The sequence below is a fragment of the Pelodiscus sinensis genome, chromosome 17, assembly GCF_049634645.1.
Source record: "Pelodiscus sinensis isolate JC-2024 chromosome 17, ASM4963464v1, whole genome shotgun sequence".
NCBI classification, from domain to species: Eukaryota; Metazoa; Chordata; order Testudines; family Trionychidae; genus Pelodiscus; species Pelodiscus sinensis.
This window is the reverse complement of record NC_134727.1, coordinates 27,433,779-27,452,341: the sequence shown is the minus strand read 5'-3', so window position 1 is coordinate 27,452,341 and position 18,563 is coordinate 27,433,779.

Sequence of the window (18,563 nt, the reverse complement as noted above, 5' to 3'; positions counted from 1 at the left end):
AAGCCCCGTTCGTAAGTGCGGATCCGACGTAAGTCAGATCCGCGTAAGTCGGGGACTGCCTGTATTACTACTATGTAAATATCCATTGGTCTGAAAGGCCCAAGGAGCATTTAGGTCAGTTTTAGGTATGCAGCTCCAGCTATGCAAAAAGCATAACTGGAGTCGGCTTACCTGAAGCTAGGCTGTGGCAGCGTCCACGCACTGGAAGGCCAATGGAAGCATACACTTCAGGGCATCCCTTATGCCTTGCAGAATGAGGAGTACAAGAAGCCAGTGGGGGCTGCCCTCAGAGTTTGATTTACCTGCTAAATCTAATGCTAGAAGGTCAGTCTTCAGAGGGTCCATCTTCTCACTAGTATAGGCATGCTAATTGGCTCCCAATTCCCAGACAACAGGAATTGGACCCTGCTGCCTAACTCCCATTTATACCTGTGAAAATCTCCATTACATGGATATATTGCCTCTACTTCAGATGTTCATCCTATCCTCTGCAGTGAATATCTGCTTAATTTGTACAAGAATCCAGTTTATCTGAGGCTTTCCATATACAGGCAGTCCCCGAGTTACGCGGATCTGACTTACGTCGGATCCGCAGTTACGAACGGGGCTTTTCTCGCCCCGGAGGACGGGAGCGGCGGGATGCCCAGATGCACCGCAGTCCACCGCCCCCATCCTCCGGGGCGAGAAAAGCTGCTCCCCGTCTTCCTGGTCTGCAGGGAGATGGGGAGCAAAGCCTTGGAGCACGCCCGCAGCGGGACAGCCCGGGCGCGCTTGAGCTGTCCCCCTGCGGGCGTGCTCCGTGGCTTTGCTCCCCGTCTCCCGACCAGCAGACCAGGGAGATGGGGAGCAAAGCCTTGGAGCACGCCAGCAGTGGGACAGCCGCGGCGCACCTGGACTGTTCCGCTGCCCGCGTGCTCTGCGGCTTTGCTCCGCGTCTCCCAGGTCAGCAGACCAGGGAGACGGAGCAAAGCCATGGAGGACTTGGGCGGTCCCGCCACCCCTGTCTCCCTGGTCTGCTGGGGGGGGGGGGGTGCAGCTAGTTCCCTCCCCCCCAGCAGACCAGGCTTTTCTTGCCTACCCCTGGGGTAGAGCAGCTGGGGGCTGCCGGGTTGGTCCCGCAGCGCCGCTCCGGACCAACCCGGCAGCACCCCAGCTGCTCTGCCCCAGGCGTCCTGATTCAGCCGCTGCTGGTCAGTTTCAGCAGCGGCTGAATCAAGACGCCTGGGGCAGAGCAGCTGGGGTGCTGCTGGGTTGCTCCAGTAGCGCCGAGGAGCCGCGCTACTGGAGCAACCCAGCAGCACCCCAGCTAATCTGCCCCAGGCGTCCCCAAGTCAGCCGCTGCTGAAACTGACCAGCGGCTGACTACAGGAAGCCCGAGGCAGAGTTGCTCTGCCCCAGGCTTCCTGGAATCAGCCGCTGATCAGTTTCAGCAGCAGCTGACTTGGGGATGCCTGGGTTTCTTAAGTTGAATCTGTATGTAAGTCAGAACTGGTGTCCAGATTCAGCCGCGGTTGAAACTGATCAGTTTCAGCAGCGGTTGACGCCAGTTCCGACTTACATACAGATTCAACTTAAGAACAAACCTACAGTCCCTATCTTGTACGTAGCCCGGGGACTGCCTGTAATAATGACCCAAAATATACAAACAGTCTCATGGTTCTCACCTGGTGCCTCAGATATGTTTGTTCAGTGCAGAGCAGGCTGAGGCTCCAAACTGATTAAAGCCTCTGGCAACCACAGTAAATAGAAATGTTCAATAATAATGCAAATTTTCCTTTTCTATTTAATCGGTGTTTAAAACCAGTGCTTTGTTAGATGAAAAATCTCCATTTCTCAAGAAAAATAGAAGCAATGTTTGGAAATTGTCATTAGTGAGACAAAGTAACCCTGCTGAACTCTATAAAGCAGAAATTTCTCAAGGGAATGCATTATCTTGCTAACCTACATGAGATTTGAAAGAACACTTTGAGAGCACTAAGCAATAAGAAGACTATAAAGGTACCCTAGAAAGAGTTAATAAAGAGCACTAAGTTGATGGGAGTGCAGCTTTTTAAAAGGTGTGCAAAAAGGCTCTGCAATTTCTACACATTTTGCATAAATGTAATGTGGTTCCAAAGAAAATAGTGCTGATTGCAGTAGTAAGTGACTAGTGGGATGTCTAACTGGTCATCTGCATGCACAATTACTACATACAGTTAATTTCATTGTATATACAACTGCATGCACATGTTTAAAGATTTAGATGTTTACTCCATCCAAAAACACAGAATCATATAAAAGTATACACAAGCTCTCAGGGTATGTCTACACTACCCCGCTAGTTCGAACTAGCGGGGTAATGTATGCATACCGCACTTGCTAATGAAGCCCGGGATTTGAATTTCCCGGGCTTCATTAGCATAAGCGGGGAGCCGCCATTTTTAAATCCCCGCTGCTTCGAACCCCGTGTAGCGCGGCTACACGGGGCTCGAACTAGGTAGTTCGGACTAGGGTCCTATTCCGAACTACCGTTACTCCTCGTGAAACGAGGAGTAACGGTAGTTCGGAATAGGACCCTAGTCCGAACTACCTAGTTCGAGCCCCGTGTAGCCGCGCTACACGGGGTTCGAAGCAGCGGGGATTTAAAAATGGCGGCTCCCCGCTTATGCTAATGAAGCCCGGGAAATTCAAATCCCGGGCTTCATTAGCAAGTGCGGTATGCATACATTACCCCGCTAGTTCGAACTAGCGGGGTAGTGTAGACATACCCTCAGTCTGTCTTCACACATTACAGTTTGTATGGTATTTTCCCTGGAAGGACAATTTGCATGCTTCACACTCTATAGGAGTAAGGGGATTTCAGACGCTCAGTGGTAAATTACAACAAAGCTCATGGATATGCACTGCATATCTGACATCAGGAGAATTTCATGCTGGGTCTAATCATTCTCCAACTTATCTTGCTGATCTTACACAGTACCTCTGAGCAAAGTGTATTTCCTCTGACAATGATGCCTTGTTCTGTGACTTGTCAGATTTAGTATTGGTGACCATATATAGTAACATTAAGACGGCGTGTGCTGAAATAACTGAACATTATGTGTCATGGTAAATGATAGTGACGAAGAGTCCTGAGGCACCTTACAGACTAACAGAAGTGTTTGGAGCATAAGCTTTCGTGGGCAAAACGAAGGTGCCACTGGACTCCTCACAGCTTTTGCAGATTCAGACTAACACAGCTACCCCTCTGGTAAATGATAGTATAATCTCTGGACTGCAGACCATTTTGAGAACTCTCTTTCACTGCTGAAATGATAAAATATGTTTTGAGTTTCTCTTAATAATGAAGACAATGAACCGGGAGATATATATTTTTCTTTTTCAAAAGGCACTCTGACCAAACTGAGATTTAGGAAGAGGGGTCAGTTAGAAAATTCACTTAAGTATTTCAAATTATCATGGTTATTTTCAGGACTTATATTTATACATTTTAAAAATCTGCTGTAACTTTTTAATGACCCAAGCAATGCAAAAAGGTGTTATTTGTGGGAAGTATATACTTACTTAAATGCTTAAGAATTTTTTAAAAAATGCACATGCCATTACAGATACTTAAAATAGCAAAGCTATTTAAATAAACATAAAACTAATTAAATTCGGATCCCAGAATTAAATTTATTCTGTTACAATCCGCTTATGCCTTTGTTTAATGACCCAGTTTAGCAAAAGGCAGATGATCCTTACTCATGTGAGTAGTCCCAAAGAAGCCAATGGAACTACTTGTGTGAATAGTTTTACAGAATCAGGTCTCTGAAGAAAGGAAGCCCTTAGGCATATGCAATATATGCAGCTGCACAGAGCACCACTAAATTTGGGGCACAGCATTGCTGCCCCAAATGTAGCGGTGCCCTATGCTGCCTATGCCTAAGGACAGGATGTTAAGCAGCCCTATCCTCCAGCCACTCCTCTCCCAGCAGGTTCAGTGCTGCGGCTTCAGCTGAAGTTTAATAAGGACAAATGCAAAGTGCTCCACTTAGGAAGGAAGACTCCTTTCACACATACAGAATGGGAAGTGACTGTCTAGGAAGGAGCACTGAAGAAAGGGATCTAGGGGTCATGGTGGTCAAGCTAAATACGAGTCAACAGTGTGACACTGTTGCAAAAAAAAAGCAAACATGATTCTAGGATGCATTAACAGGAGTGCTGAGAGCAAGACATGAGAAGTCATTCTTCTGCTCTTCTCTGCGATGATTAGGCCTCAATTGGAGTACTGTGTCCCGTTCTGGGCACCACATTTCAAGAAAAGGGTTTCACAGGGAGGAGTGCGAAAAATTGTTTCCCTTGGCCTCTGATGATAGGGCATGAAGTAATGGGCTTAACTGCTGCAAGGGAGGTTTAGATTGGACATTAGGAAAAACTTCCTAACTGTCAGGGTGGTTAAACACTGCAATAAATTGCCTAGGGAGGTTGTGGAATTTCCATCACTGGAGATATTTAAGAGCAGGTTTAGACAGACACCTGTCAGGGGGTGATATAGACCGTGATTGCTCCTGTTGTGAGGGTGGCAGTCTGGACTTGGTGACCTCTCAAGGTCCCTTCCAGTTCTAGAATTCTATGATTACTGGGCAGGGCTGGTGCTCCCATCTGCCAGTAAAACTACTTAATATTGATACAGGACAGTAGTGTTGTCCTTCACAGCTGAAGTCATTGTCTCATTGGAAGTTATCATAAGTAGGGAAGTTAGTGGGTAACTGGTTAACTGGTGACCTAGTAAGCATCACCCTTAATGGTGATGCTTACTGGGTAATGGTAACCGCATAGGGCTGCCAGCTCTGCTAGGGCTGCTGCTTCTGGCCCCACATCAGCTGGGAGCCGGCAGCCCTGCACAGGGCTGGCAGCGGTAGCCACACTGAAGTGGGAAAGGAGGAGGGGCTCCAGCCCAGCCGGGGGCGGGGGGGCTGCTCTTGTTTAATCAGTTCACCAATTTAATTAATTGACTGATTAAACATTACGTTTAACGGGATTTTACATCCCTAGTCATAAGACTGTGGAATAGTGAAGGGTGATGAAGCTCCCCCTGCAGCAAGGAGAATTAAAAATCATAAGGTTCTTAGGGGAACTTGTGCCTGTCACAGCTCACACAATGTCCTGTTCCTATTTTCTAAACCTTTGATTTTTGTCATTTGAAAACAATGTGACTCCTGCGAATCTCTATAGGACCCTCCATATCATTGACTTTCTGTGGCATGTAGGCTCCTAAGCCACATTTGAAAGTGAGACTTAGGTTACTGAGTAACATAAATGCTTTTGAAAATTGTGCCCCACGTGGATTGTAAGTAGTGAATTACTGCTGAGACTTCATATAATTACATTACTCCCCAGAGACCAACGTTCTCCAGGGAGTTTTAACCTGATTGGTGGATTTTCTTATTGGCTGTTTCTATTTTTCACAAATGGCAAACCCATCAGCATTAATGCAATATTTAACACAAATGTGGTATAAACAAGACATACATTTCATTATACACATTCAGAAACAAATCTGGCCATAATAACTACTATGTCAGCACATTTCTTAGCCAAATATGATTTTTCTATAGCAGCAAAGACAAGTTATACATAATTATGACAGAATGGCTAACTAATATAATGGGATATTGTATCATTTGCATAACTTTAATTTAGACACCATAAGTAGCAATTCAGTAGCATGGAAACTTCACTACAACATCTGATGAATCACTCCTGCAATGTTTCAGAGTCTCAGGGTTAGGTAGGTACAGTATAAGAACTGTCTTACCTGGCTCACTTATTCCGCAGTGCATACATAGATAAAAAGCCAACAGCCCCTATTTAGACAGCAAAATTAGTGTGCACAATACTTAGCAACTCCTATAGATATTTAGACTTCATTCTGTGTCATGGAAGGTACGGATTAGGGTTACAAAAGAGGCTGTTATGATGTGATTCACCAGCTGGCACTGTTATACACACAGGCTGTGTCTAGACTGGAAAGTTTTTCCGCAAAAGTACCTGCTTTTGCGGAAAAACTTGCCAGCTATCTACACTGGCCGCTTGAATTTCCGCAAGAACACTGACTTCCTACTGTCTGAAATCAGTGCTTCTTGTGGAAATACTATGCTGCTCCCATTCGGGCAAAAGTCCTTTTGAGCAAAGCTTTTGAGCAAAAGGGCCAGTGTAGGCAGCTCAGATTTGTTTTGCGCAAAAAAGCCCCGATTGCGAAAATGGCAATCGGGGCTTTTTGACGGAAAAGTGGATCTAGATTGGCACGGACGCTTTTCTGCAAAAAGTGCTTCTGCGGAAAAGCGTCTGTGCCAATCTAGACGCTCTTTTCTGCAAATGCTTTTAACGGAAAACTTTTCTGTTAAAAGCATTTGCAGAAAATCATGTAAGTCTAGACGTAGTCACATAGTCTTGCATATTCTTTTTTGTTAGCACGCGAGCAGTGTACAGCCTTTGAAGCAGTGCTGTTAATTCTGTAATGCACCATGTACATAGGGAGCTGTGAAAAGCAGTTTGTTCTCTACCTTGAACTTTGTAACTAGAGTCAACTCATGGTGCAGAATTGCTTTTGGTGACCTGGGCACTGCTGTTTGGGTTGAGACTTCTGTAATAGAAGTTTGCCTATGTGCCATTTGAGAACACCTCTGTTGAAAGATACTGTAGTTCTTAGTGAAACTTGTCTATATACATGATCTCATCTCTGTGTCACTGGTTCCTTCTCAATGGAAAACTGACATGCATGGCAGAGGGACAATACTATGTGCATTAACATACTTCAATAAACTGTCAAGTTTTTCTTTTCTACACTGTCTGTGAAAGGTTTCATCATCTTAAGTACAGGTAAATGATAAAAAAGGTTACACGGTCCCTCAAAGATGTTGTTTGTAAAAGGAGCAAAGATAAGAAGTAAAATGGCATCTCTTTAAATTCCAATGAATGTAGCATGAAGGAAAGGTGCCAGATTCACTAAATTAGAAACGAAAATACAGAATGGCTGTGTCTAGACTGCATCCCTTTTCCGTAAAAGGGATGCAAATTAGACATATCGCAATTGCAAATGAAGCGGGGATATAAATCCCCCCCGCTTCATTAGCATAAAAATGGCTGCCACTTTTTTCTGGCTCAGAGCTTTGCCGGAAAAAAGCGCCAGTCTAGACACGGATCTTTCGGAAAATAAAGCCTTTTCCGAAAGATCCCTTGAGGAATAAGAGATCTTTCGGAAAAGGCTTTATTTTCCGAAAGATCCGCGTTAAGACTGGCGCTTTTTTCTGGCAAAGCTCCGAGCCGGAAAAAAGCAGCAGCCATTTTTATGCTAATGAAGCGGGGGGATTTAAATCCCCGCTTCATTTGCAATTGCGATATGTCTAATTTGCATCCCTTTTACGGAAAAGGGATGCAGTCTAGACACAGCCAATGGGTAAAGCAGGTAGGGCAAGCTTCCATGTCTTACCAATGTAACTCAAACCTCTCTCTAACATACCAGTCGGCTCTTTGCCTCTCCCTGTGTTTCCCACACAGACTCATTCTCTCTGACACACATGTCCATCATTTTCTGTCCACCTGATAGCTGTATGCTATCCTTTAACCCCCATGGTTTGATGTGTTTGGTTGTGAAGGCCATAATGGGCTGTGACTCTCTCAGCGATGCTTTGGATGAATAAAGGTAGATATAAAGAAATTCACCTCAGCATTGTTTACGTGAATGATGACCGGCCACTGCAAGCTGCAACGGTTCATCTTTCCTAAACAAGAACTTGCAGCTTGCTCTTTAGGTGCATGAAGTAGAAAATTAGTGTGCGCTTTTATACCTATTGTGCTTAGAACTGCAGGGCTGGGAACTGATGTTTGGAGTGAGACATCTGTAATGCAGGATTTCCTATGTGCTATTTGTGGACACCTCTTTTCAAAGACTGGTGTAGACAGTGTGAATAAACAAGTGGCACTAAGAAATATCCCACCTCTGTGTCACTGATTTCTCCTCAATGGAAAACTGACTTGCAAGGTCTCAATATCTGCTATATTTGCAAATATATATATTTTTAGTTTCTACTTCACAATAAAAACATAAGATATTGCCATATTGGGTCAGACCAAAGGTCCATCTAGCCTAGTATCCTGTCTTCCAACAGTGGCCAATGCCAGGTGCCCCACAGGGAATGAACAGAATAAGTAACGATAAAGCAGTCACCCATTCCTAGCTTGTGACAAAGAGAGGTTAGGGACACCATTCCTATCCATCCTGGCTAATAGCTATTGATGGACCTATCCTCTGTGATTTGTTCCACTGTATGTCAAGAACAGTTTGGCAATACACTATAAATGTACAAGCCATTTTTATCCAACTGAACTATATAGCCTTACATTTAAAGGGGGGGGGGAGTGACTTCAAGGCACTGTGAAAGATGCTATTACCATGCAAGCCATAGACGTACATTACCTGATAAATCCACTATTCAGTTTGGTCTTGGTACCCTGGTGAGCTACAGCAGCTTTTTATTTCTTTCCTGGTCTTGATCTACCCTAACTCTAATTGGGAGTCGTGAATTATCATGGTAATTTGGGGTGTGCGAGGGAAAAGATTTATAAGCAGCAGGAGGGGATGAACACCATTTTTGACTAACTGCTGGGAAAGAGGCATAGGAAAGATGTTGCTGTGATGAAAACTGCAAGAATGAGTAAGATGAATACCAATTACAATTTGAAAGCCAGAAAAAGATAGTAAGAACTATGCTTTTTCCAAATGAACGGGAAGGTAGCAATGACATAGAAAGCACACAGAAAAGACTCTCAAGGGTTTGATTTTCTTAAAATGAAGGCCACCGGCTGCTCTGTTTCTGGGTCATAAATGTACATAGCTAGACAGGCATCTCTGATACATCTGCATGCCCTAGGTTATCAGTGCTTTCTCTATATGATTGTGGTTTTTAGCTGTTGGTGAGCAGACTCCTATGGATCTGCAAACCAGGTCTAAGATTTCCAAAGGAGTCTGCACCATGATTTGAAATCTGTAAGGCAAGCGTGGCCAACCCACGGCTCTTCCCCCCACCTCCCAAAAAAGTGTGGCCGGGGGCTTTTTTTTTTGCTCGACAACTCCCCCCCACGCCTGCTCTTTGTGCTATATGCACAGCTATTTTGGCTCCTTGCCTGTAACACGTTGGCCACCCCTGCTGTAAGGGGTCAACAAATGAAAAAAAGTTTTCAAACCACTGATATGTAATCTAGGTTACTGCAAGAATCATGTCTCCCTCTAGTGGCTGGTCCCAGTGACTACAGCATCCTGTTTCTACTGAAAGCACTCAATCTCAAGAGAAGCTGGCAGGTGCAATGCGCAGCCCCTCGTCACCCCAGGCTGCCCTAGGGGGAAAAGCTCGTGGCCAACCAGCCTCTTCTCTGAGCCCCTCCACCCCACCCTGCACTGCTCCTCCTCCCAACCCCCTGCCCTGACTCCTGCACCTGCTCTGAGTCCCTTCTCACACCCTAATCCTGACTGCCCCCCCCATCCCAATACTCTGCCCTGAGAGGCTCTTCAACCCCCAACCATGACTACTGCACCCCCCACACTCTAGTCTCCAGCCCCTCCCACCTGCACACTGCCAGCCCCCCGCCCTGAAGGACCCAAACTACACCGAGTACATCTTCTCATATATAATAATGAATGATCATAACAATACAATTTGATACTGCAGAATAAAGTAAGAAAACATGTTCAATTTTTTTGCCATTGCAGCAGTCTTCCTAAGTGGAGATAATAGAACAAACTGGATAGACAAAGCTAGGAAAACTTTCTAAGATGCAGGGGGAGTTGTGATGAGGATGGAAGTTTTGCCCTGCTTAAAAATCAATCAGCACTTGTTTGATGTTGCTGGGACATTTTATTTTATTTTATTTTATTTTATTTTGCCCCAAGAAAGGACAGGTTCTACTGCTATCTGTGAATAATCCTTCCTTCCCATATAAAGTCTTTGTCTCAGCAGTCTTTGTTGTTGTTGTGAACAGTTTGTCTCTACTTACTCTGTGTGTAATGAGTGGCAATTGTGGATTTTGTCCTCTGGGTGGCTATCCTGCAACACAATTTCTTTCCCCATTACTCTGAGATTTAGGCATATGATTATAATCTGCCTTTTCAAAGTCAGTAAAATGAGTACTGCCTGTGATATTTGATTAATGAGCAGAGTCTTAGACATTTAAATTGTACCCACATTTATCTAGGCACCCACCATGTAAGCTGGCCAAGTTTTCACTCCTTTTTTTTGGCAAAACTTTTTGTGAAGTCAGTGGCTGTCTGGTGTTTCAAATGGTCAAATCCATGCACAGAAATGAAGGTGGAATTATATCTTTAATCTATGCGACCAGTTACAATGACTTTGCTGGGAAACTAGGCACATGCAAGTGCAAATGGACAGTTAGGGTATGTCTACACTGCCACCCTAGTTCGAACTAGGGTGGCTAATGTAGGCATTCGAACTTGCAAATGAAGCCCGGGATTTAAATATCCCGGGCTTTATTTGCATGTTCCCAGGCGCCGCCATTTTTAAATGCCCCGTAGTTCAAACTCCCTGCCCGCGGCTACACGCGGCATGGACTAGGTAGTTCGAATTAAAGCTCCTAATTCGAACTACTGTTACTCCTTGTGGGAGTGCGGAGCCCCCAAAATCCCGTTGTTGGGGTGCAACCCCTCCTACAATCCAGTCTGCAACGGCGAAGGTTCACCCCCTCGCCCCATATGCCAGGGTCTTGGATGGCAGATACCGACCGCCGCTTGGGAGCGTAACACGCTTGCTTTCGCAGCAGCCACGCTCTCGGTGCTCGGCGGTGGGTCCTCAGCTGAGGGAGGGAGTAGGGGGGCCCGGGCCTGCCCTCACTCACGGGCCCCAGCCCAGGGCCCTAGGAGCAGGTCCCACCAGACCCACTCAGCCGGCGGGGGACTCTAACCCCGAAACCCTCCGGCTCGCCGGGCCAACTCCAGCCCCTGCCCTGGGCTGCTTCCTATTCCTTACCTGCTTCGCTCCTCTGCTGCTGACTCTCCCTCTTGTCTCTCCCTCTCCCTCTCCCTCTCCTCCCCCCCCCCCCAGGGCTTTTCTCCTTCCGTTTTAAACTACCCGCCCTTGGCACGCCCCTGACGTCATCCCCCCGACGTCACTACGCCGGATGCCGGGGCTGCCCCTGCGCTCGGCGGCGTGCTGCCCAGCAGCGGCCGTGCAAGCCGCGCAGACCGGCCGCAGCTTCCCGACGGCGCTGAGAAGCGCAAGCGCCACAGCTGGCTCAGTGTGGGGCGGGTTCACCTCGGCTGGGCAGAGGCGTCCTGCCCCGTCACACTCCTCCTGCAATGAGCTTTAATTTGAACTACCTACCCTGTGCCGCGTGTAGCAGCGGGCAGGGAGTTCGAACTACGGGGCAATTAAAAATGGCGGCACACGGGAACATGCAAATAAAGCCCGGGATATTTAAATCCCAGGCTTCGTTTGCAAGTTCGAATGCCTACATTAGCCATCCTAGTTCGAACTAGTGTGGCAGTGTAGACATACCCGTAGCTATTTCAGGGTTGGTTAATGTGACACCTGCATGCAAACATTATATATGCAATTACAAGCATACCTGAGCACGTTGTGATATATTCTTAACTTTTTAAACAGTAGTTTCAGAGTTTGCCCCATATAAGGACTGGAAGATTTGAACCCATTTTTTTTCAGGGGTTCAGGAGTTAGAACAGGGGGTGGGAGGCACAGGTCAGAGTTGGGAAGTGAGGGGGCCTCAGGGCAGCAGGGGTCAGGATTCCTGGAAGGAGGTGGGAGGCTCAGGCCAGGGAGGTCAGGGCAGGGGACTGGGAAGTCTTGGGGGCTCACCAGGCCACCTGCAATGGTGAAGGTGGCATTGCTCTTATGACAGCAGCTCCCTGGGGTGCTTCGGTCCATGCTGCCAGCTGACGGCTTCTCCCAGGGGGATGGGGATGTGCTGCCTGGCTCTGGCCTGTGGCTCCCCTGGGGGAGACACGAATTTGGAGTTCCACTGCCTGGCCCCAGCCCAAATCTCCTCTGGGTGGGCATGGCAGGAGGGCTGCTAGGGCTCCCCCCTACCCAACGCTGTGGTCAATGCAGACGGGTTTGGAGAAGGGGACCTCTTTCTTATGAGACCCCCCCCCCCGGCTTCAGCTGTCCACTATCTTCCTGTTGTGACTGCTCCCTGTGGTCACTCTGCAGTATAACTGTTCCCTATGCTCCCTGCCCCCAGTGGTCATTGTGGAGCATACCTGTCCCTGCTCTCAGAACCCTCCTTTTCTGTGTTATGGAAAGCAATCCTATTCCAGGCACTTCTATTTTCCTGGGACACCAAAACTCTGACCTTGCCTTAATTTAGGATAAGAAGAAGCTGCATACCAAATTTGGTGCTCCTAGTTCCTATCATTTAGAAGGAGTTTTAGCAGAAATGGACTCATAGATGGACGGTCAGACTCATGGGCAGACAGATGCACAAATTCTCATTTAGATCTAGCTGGTGGAGTCGAAGTTTTAATATAGCTGAGAGTTGTCATTCAGCCACAATACACCTATGATGAACTAAGAACATTGTATAGGATAACTATGCAGCTGGTTTAAAAGGGCACAACTCTATGAAAGCCAGTTAAACAAGCTGATGAATTTTTTTGGCTGAATGAGGATTATCTTACACTTATATAATGCCTTTTCTTATAAAGAATTCCAAATCACTTGGCAAACTGACAACACATTACAATGAAAAATATCATATTATCTACCATTGAAGAGAAATCACCTCTAGCATGAATTTCAGCTACTCTTATGCAACTGTTTTAGGAACAGTGAATCCAGTTGTTCTGTTATAAAATCAAATGAATGGGGAAAGTCGTCATTATTTCTGAAAAATATAAACAGGCTGCTGCTTAGGCTGATACCTTCTTTTATTTGAAAATGAATGAATGACCTAGAAAATAATCAAACCTTAACCTTGTCGCAGTTGATTTTCAGACATAAAGAGCCATATTTTGTTATCTGATAGATAGAAGACAATGAGGACTCTTTACATGCACCTTGAGGATTGGATTTTGCTCAAATTAGCCCCAAGAAAAAGAATCCTGAATTACTTGCATCTAATCTGTAAAATGAGATACAATGAGAAACAGCAGACTGGGGCCCAGCAAGTAAAATTACTGTGTAGTATGTCTTAATTTAGAAGTCACGCTCAGTTAGTAACCATATCTTTGCCATGGCCCGTTACTGCTCAGGCTGAAGGAGGATGTAATTTCAATTTAATAGGAGCTGCTCTTGTTTTGAAGACACCCTATATTTAAAGCTGCCACGAATCCTAAACAAAGATGCATGATTTTAAGTAATACATAATTCCCTTTTTTTAAAAAAAAACTGTTATAGGTCCATAGCAACATAAATAATAACACACTTTGTCTTTTGCATCATGTTATATGGGTGCACTGGGTGGACAGACACTCAGTCATTTATACACTTTCTCTACCCCTATCTCCCCCAGCATTCAAATTCTAACTAAATTTCCCCTAGTGCTTATTTTCTTCTGCTATAGGATGTTTCAAGAAAAACTATTTTGTCCAGCTTATAAATATGATTTTTGCACTGATAACGTCTTGTGATTTTGAATGCAAATGCGAATCTAAAACACATATTTTCATGTTGCAAGTTCTAATAATGGAGGGTAAGCATTGGGTATTAGTAGTGGTGTGTTCAGTCCTTTGGTATTCATACAAAGGTTTGCACTTGCAGAAGCATATATAATTTTGCAGTCTGGAGTAAAATAGATGGTGACTTCAGTTTAAAGCAATGTAATGATCAGCTGAGAGTGGTGGCATGCATTTTACTATGTTTTGTTTCCTCCAGAAATTCATCCATGCCACCCACAGATGTAGCTAACTACCTCTTAAGCCATTAGAGGCATGATTTTGCTTGGCATTGCTATCACATGCTTCATGCTGTGGATGATGATCTCTTCACTTCATAGTCAGGATTAGTACTCATTAGATAAGTCTGGCTGCTTCATGGTGACTGGTCAGTCTTGGGATGGATAGTAATGGCTGTGTTTTGAGTTCTGGACCATTTTTTGCTGTCTATGATACTGGCAGAATCTAAGGGTGTGTCTACCCAGCACCCTAAACTTGAAATAAGATACACAATTTGCTCTAAGCTAATTGCGTATCTTATTTCGAAACTATTTTGAAATTTGGTGTTGTGTAGATGCGCCAAATTTTGAGTCATCCCTTATCCCTCGTGCAATGAGGTTTACCAGAATGGTGAAATATCATGCCCGTTATTTCGAAAAATATTTGGAAATAACGGGTGGCTTGTGTAGACACTGGGTAGCTATTTCAGGATACCTCTGGTATCCCGAAATAGCAGTGCATTGGAGATGTACCCTAAGAACCCATCATCCTATAATCTGGGAGTTGGATCTTTACCGTTGTGACTAGCAAAAGGGAGATAGTGAGTCCATTTCTGTGTAATTCCATTCCTGCAGAGGTGGGGTGCTAAAGTCTCAAACAAGCAATAGTTATTTAAGAGTTGGTTACTAATTAAATTGTCTCCTGGCCGGTGCAAACATTGATTTTTATCACCCTGTGCTATAATTTACTGTTTTGGGTGAAAGTAACTGAAGAGCAGATGTGCTGAGCTTGTTTTTTGAAAATTTGGCTATTTAGTTTGGTGCCTAGGAGCTTAGCTCTTTGGAAAAATCTGACCTCATCCATAGGTATTGTGCGCTACAAAAGGCTCTCACAGTAACTTTCAATCTCAGTTTTGATTTCCTTCTATAAAGGTGGACAGTTCTGTAGAACGAGCATGGCCAGCCCCCGGAGAAGAGGAAGGGCCAAGTTCAAGGGGAACCCTATTCATTCCTTCTCAGGTCTGCAGGATGTTGTTGAAATGACATAGGGCTAAAGGGTGGGAGGGTGAATTAGGGGAAATTAAGGTTCTTGGCCTTCTATATAAAGGAAATGAAGGCTTCTTGAGGAGAAAATAGAGTGATGAAACACCTTAATGTTTTGGGTAATATGTTCTTTCCATACATTAAAAAATATTGCCAAAAAGGCCATTAAAATTACTAGGCACCAAGAAGGCCATTGAAGAGAAGCAAAGGTCTATTGATTTATTGCTTTGCAAATATGGTATTTATCCTATTTAGTAGCAGTGCAATTTTGCCATTGCAACTCTTGTGAGGGCAATTATTATAATCAATAGAATGCATCAAATGACCAGGAAAATCCCATTTAGATTAAAAAAAAAATCCTCTAAAAATGCTTCAGGGTGTTCTGTTGAAATTAATTTTCTTTTCTGCTGCTTGGAAATGCTTTTAGGCACCTTCTGAGGTGGGGGCATTTGTGTTACCTGCTAAATAGTGCACGCTCTTTTTGAGAACATGGGATTTGTTTGCTTTGTTCCAAATCTAGGAGCCAATTCTGTGTGATGCTGAGGCTCCCCTTAGCTTCCCAGTGGCCATAGAATCTGGGAGTCTGGAGTCCTGACCCAGCTCTTTAATTCTCCGTGAGGAAGGTTGCCACAGTGCTGAGAGTCCAGGATCCTGGAGAAAATGGGAGCTAGGCAGCATGGAAAGGGGTAATTGAAAATAAATTCTCCCTGCTTTTCATTGTGTTTTTCAGTGCTCATAGCTGGGATACCCTTCCTCAGCTGCTGCTGCTGCATCAGGATGGAGCATGCTCAGTACAGATGGAATCTACAGAGAATTTAGCTATCAAACTGAAAATCTATATTGAGCATGTGGGAACTGAAAATTGTCAAAGGCTACCATTGCAAAGTTAGGACATATTTTCACTAGTAAACCATCCCTTCCACTAGGGTAATCTCTGGCAAAAGCTTCTTGATGAAAATTGAAAAAATGTTTTTAATATAGATTGGGAAGGATAACAGTTTCTCCTAATCTTGTTCTGAGAAATGGTTGAACTGTTTTCGCTCAAAACTTTTTTAAAAAAAGTTCAGCCCAAGGAAGACATCTACTATGGAAAATGTAAGCCCAAGTGGTTCAATTTTGGAAAGTTATAATGATTTGAAATCAGAATTTTATCATGGGAAGTATTGGGTAATCGTAACTACAGGTGATGCTACCTTCCCCACTATACTAATCCAGACAGATGTCTGGTACTTCCCCGCTCCCAGACCAATCAAGAGCTGTGGATGGGAGAGTATGCAAAGTCTCCTCCCCTGACCAGTAGGGAGGAGACTATAGGCACTGTGAGCCCCTGGCAGGGCAGGGACAAGAGGCAAGAGACTTTGCACGCTCCAACGCCTGATTGGTCTGGGGGCAGGAGGAGCACGTGAAGTCTTTTCCCACTACCAGGGGCACGCTGCATCTAGAGGGAACCGCTAGCTGTTCAAAACAGCTGGCTTCTCCCTAGACGCCATGCACCCCTTGCAGGGAGTGGACGGGGGGCAAAGACTTCATGCTCCTCCCACCCTCAAGCCAATCAGGGTCCATGGGCAGGGAAATATGGGAAGTCTTCTGGCCTTGCCCCTTCCAGGGTGACCTGGGACCACTTCAGAAATTTGTGAAGTGGCCCCACTTCAACAAGTATTGCCCACTCCTGCATTAGCATAATCTTTATAACAAGGAAGGAATAGTTCTTTCAGTGTGTTAGACAAACAATCTTGATTGGATGCATCTTCTGTTTTGCACAGATTTTTTTTCTATTCTGTCTCTCTCCTACTATAGCTGAGTTAAGAATTCAGTGCAGTGTCAACTTTAAAAACTTTGTTTCGAGCTTTCCCCACAGTCTTCTTACATTAAGAAGCTGGTGACTTCTTACACTACTGGTAGTTTTGCTCTTTGGACATTGAAATAGTAGGCAAGTAGAGATTCATGTACCTTCTTGTTTCTCATCCCTCAGTTGATCGAGCAGCAGTATCTCTAATGCTGATTAAATTAAATGGCTAGAGGAGATTCCAGAGTGCTGTTCCAAGTATGGCCCTTTGAAAAGCCTGTTAGATCTGTTTTCAAGAATCTACAGAGTTTAATACAATTGTGGCAGTTAGGTTTCACACAGAAATAATTTTCCCCAAACTTCTCTCTTGTACTCCCTCAGAACATGCAGAGTAATAGGTTACCAAATGATACATAACTGGTGGAAAGTCTATACAGGGCAAAGGGTTTTAAGAGAGAATGAATAAAGCATCAATTGATTTTTTTATTGTACTGGATTAACCTGTAAACTACTGTCTGCAACTCCCAATGCCAGCTAGACAGCATGCCTCTGCACATTTGTTTTTATTGGATTTCCATGTATGTACCAACTTGTGTTGCATTGCATCATTCCGGGCCATTCTTTTCACTCTGTAATTATCAGCCTTAAACTTCATTGCTATCTTATTTTCAGTCAATGTTTTCCAGTCTCTTTCCCCCCCTAAATGTCTATCATCTCTCATTGAATTTCCTCAGTAATGCTCTAATCTTATCATTGCTTTCATTTTTATACTGACCTTTTATTAACCTCCTAATTGGTTTAGTCTTTTAAACCTTTTTTTCTTCTCTGGTCCTTGCATTTTGCATGTTATTTTCTCTCTCCCATTTTCCCTCCCCCCACCTTCACTTCATTCTTTTTGATCTCTTCATACTTCTTCCATGTTTGCTACACAATGTTAGTGAAAAGATAACTTTTGACCATACTCTTCCTACCTCATTTTTTTGTCACAGAATTACACACAATTACACGCTTATATAGCCCCTTTCATCCAAGAATTTCAAAGCTACGCCAGTTTTGACTCAAAACAACTCTGTATTATTATTTATTCACATTTTACAGATGGGTCAATTCAGGCATTGAAAAGTGAGGCAATGTGCATGAGGTCACATGACATCTGTGTAGGACAGCTAGTGAGAAGGAAAATTATTTTCAGAGGTGCTGAGTGTCTCTGATTCCTGTGGAATTCAATGATAGTACCAAGCTCTTCGGAAAAACAGGCCATAAGAGAGTGTATTCTCCCACCCCACCACACACGCACACCTCTCCACACACTCTGGAATGTCAGAATAGCCATGTAATTGCTGGAGTAAGTCCAAATGGCTCTCTGTCTGTAAGGCAGCTTTCAGAGCCTTTTCTGAAGGTGAATTATGCACTTTCTACCTGTTTTCAGTCATCGAAACCTGATTTTGCTGGGACTCAGAGCTCTGAGTTGGACAGGAGACAGAGCAGAGCAGGGAGAGGATAAGGAGGATGCGGAGGACTCCGTCCAAATGGACTGGGGGTAAGTCCTAGGGTCCCATAGGACTAGAAATATAAGATTTTGAAGTGCTCTCCATCCTCTTGCCCCTGGTCCTAAAATGGGCCCTAAATTATCTGGTGAGAGAAACAGGGCTCATATCTAGCCCCACTTCTTTTCCTGTCAAGCCAGGGAACTCTGGCAATAAGACCCCAGCTCCTGGGGGAATGTAGCCCTGCATGGGAGGATGCAGATGAAGGAATTTCTAGAGGGCTCACGTCTCGCATAAAGTAAGGTGCAAAAGACTATGTCCTGGCCATAGCCAGGCAGCAACGTCTGCAAAGACATCCAAAAAGAGAGAAAAGGGAAAGAAAAAGT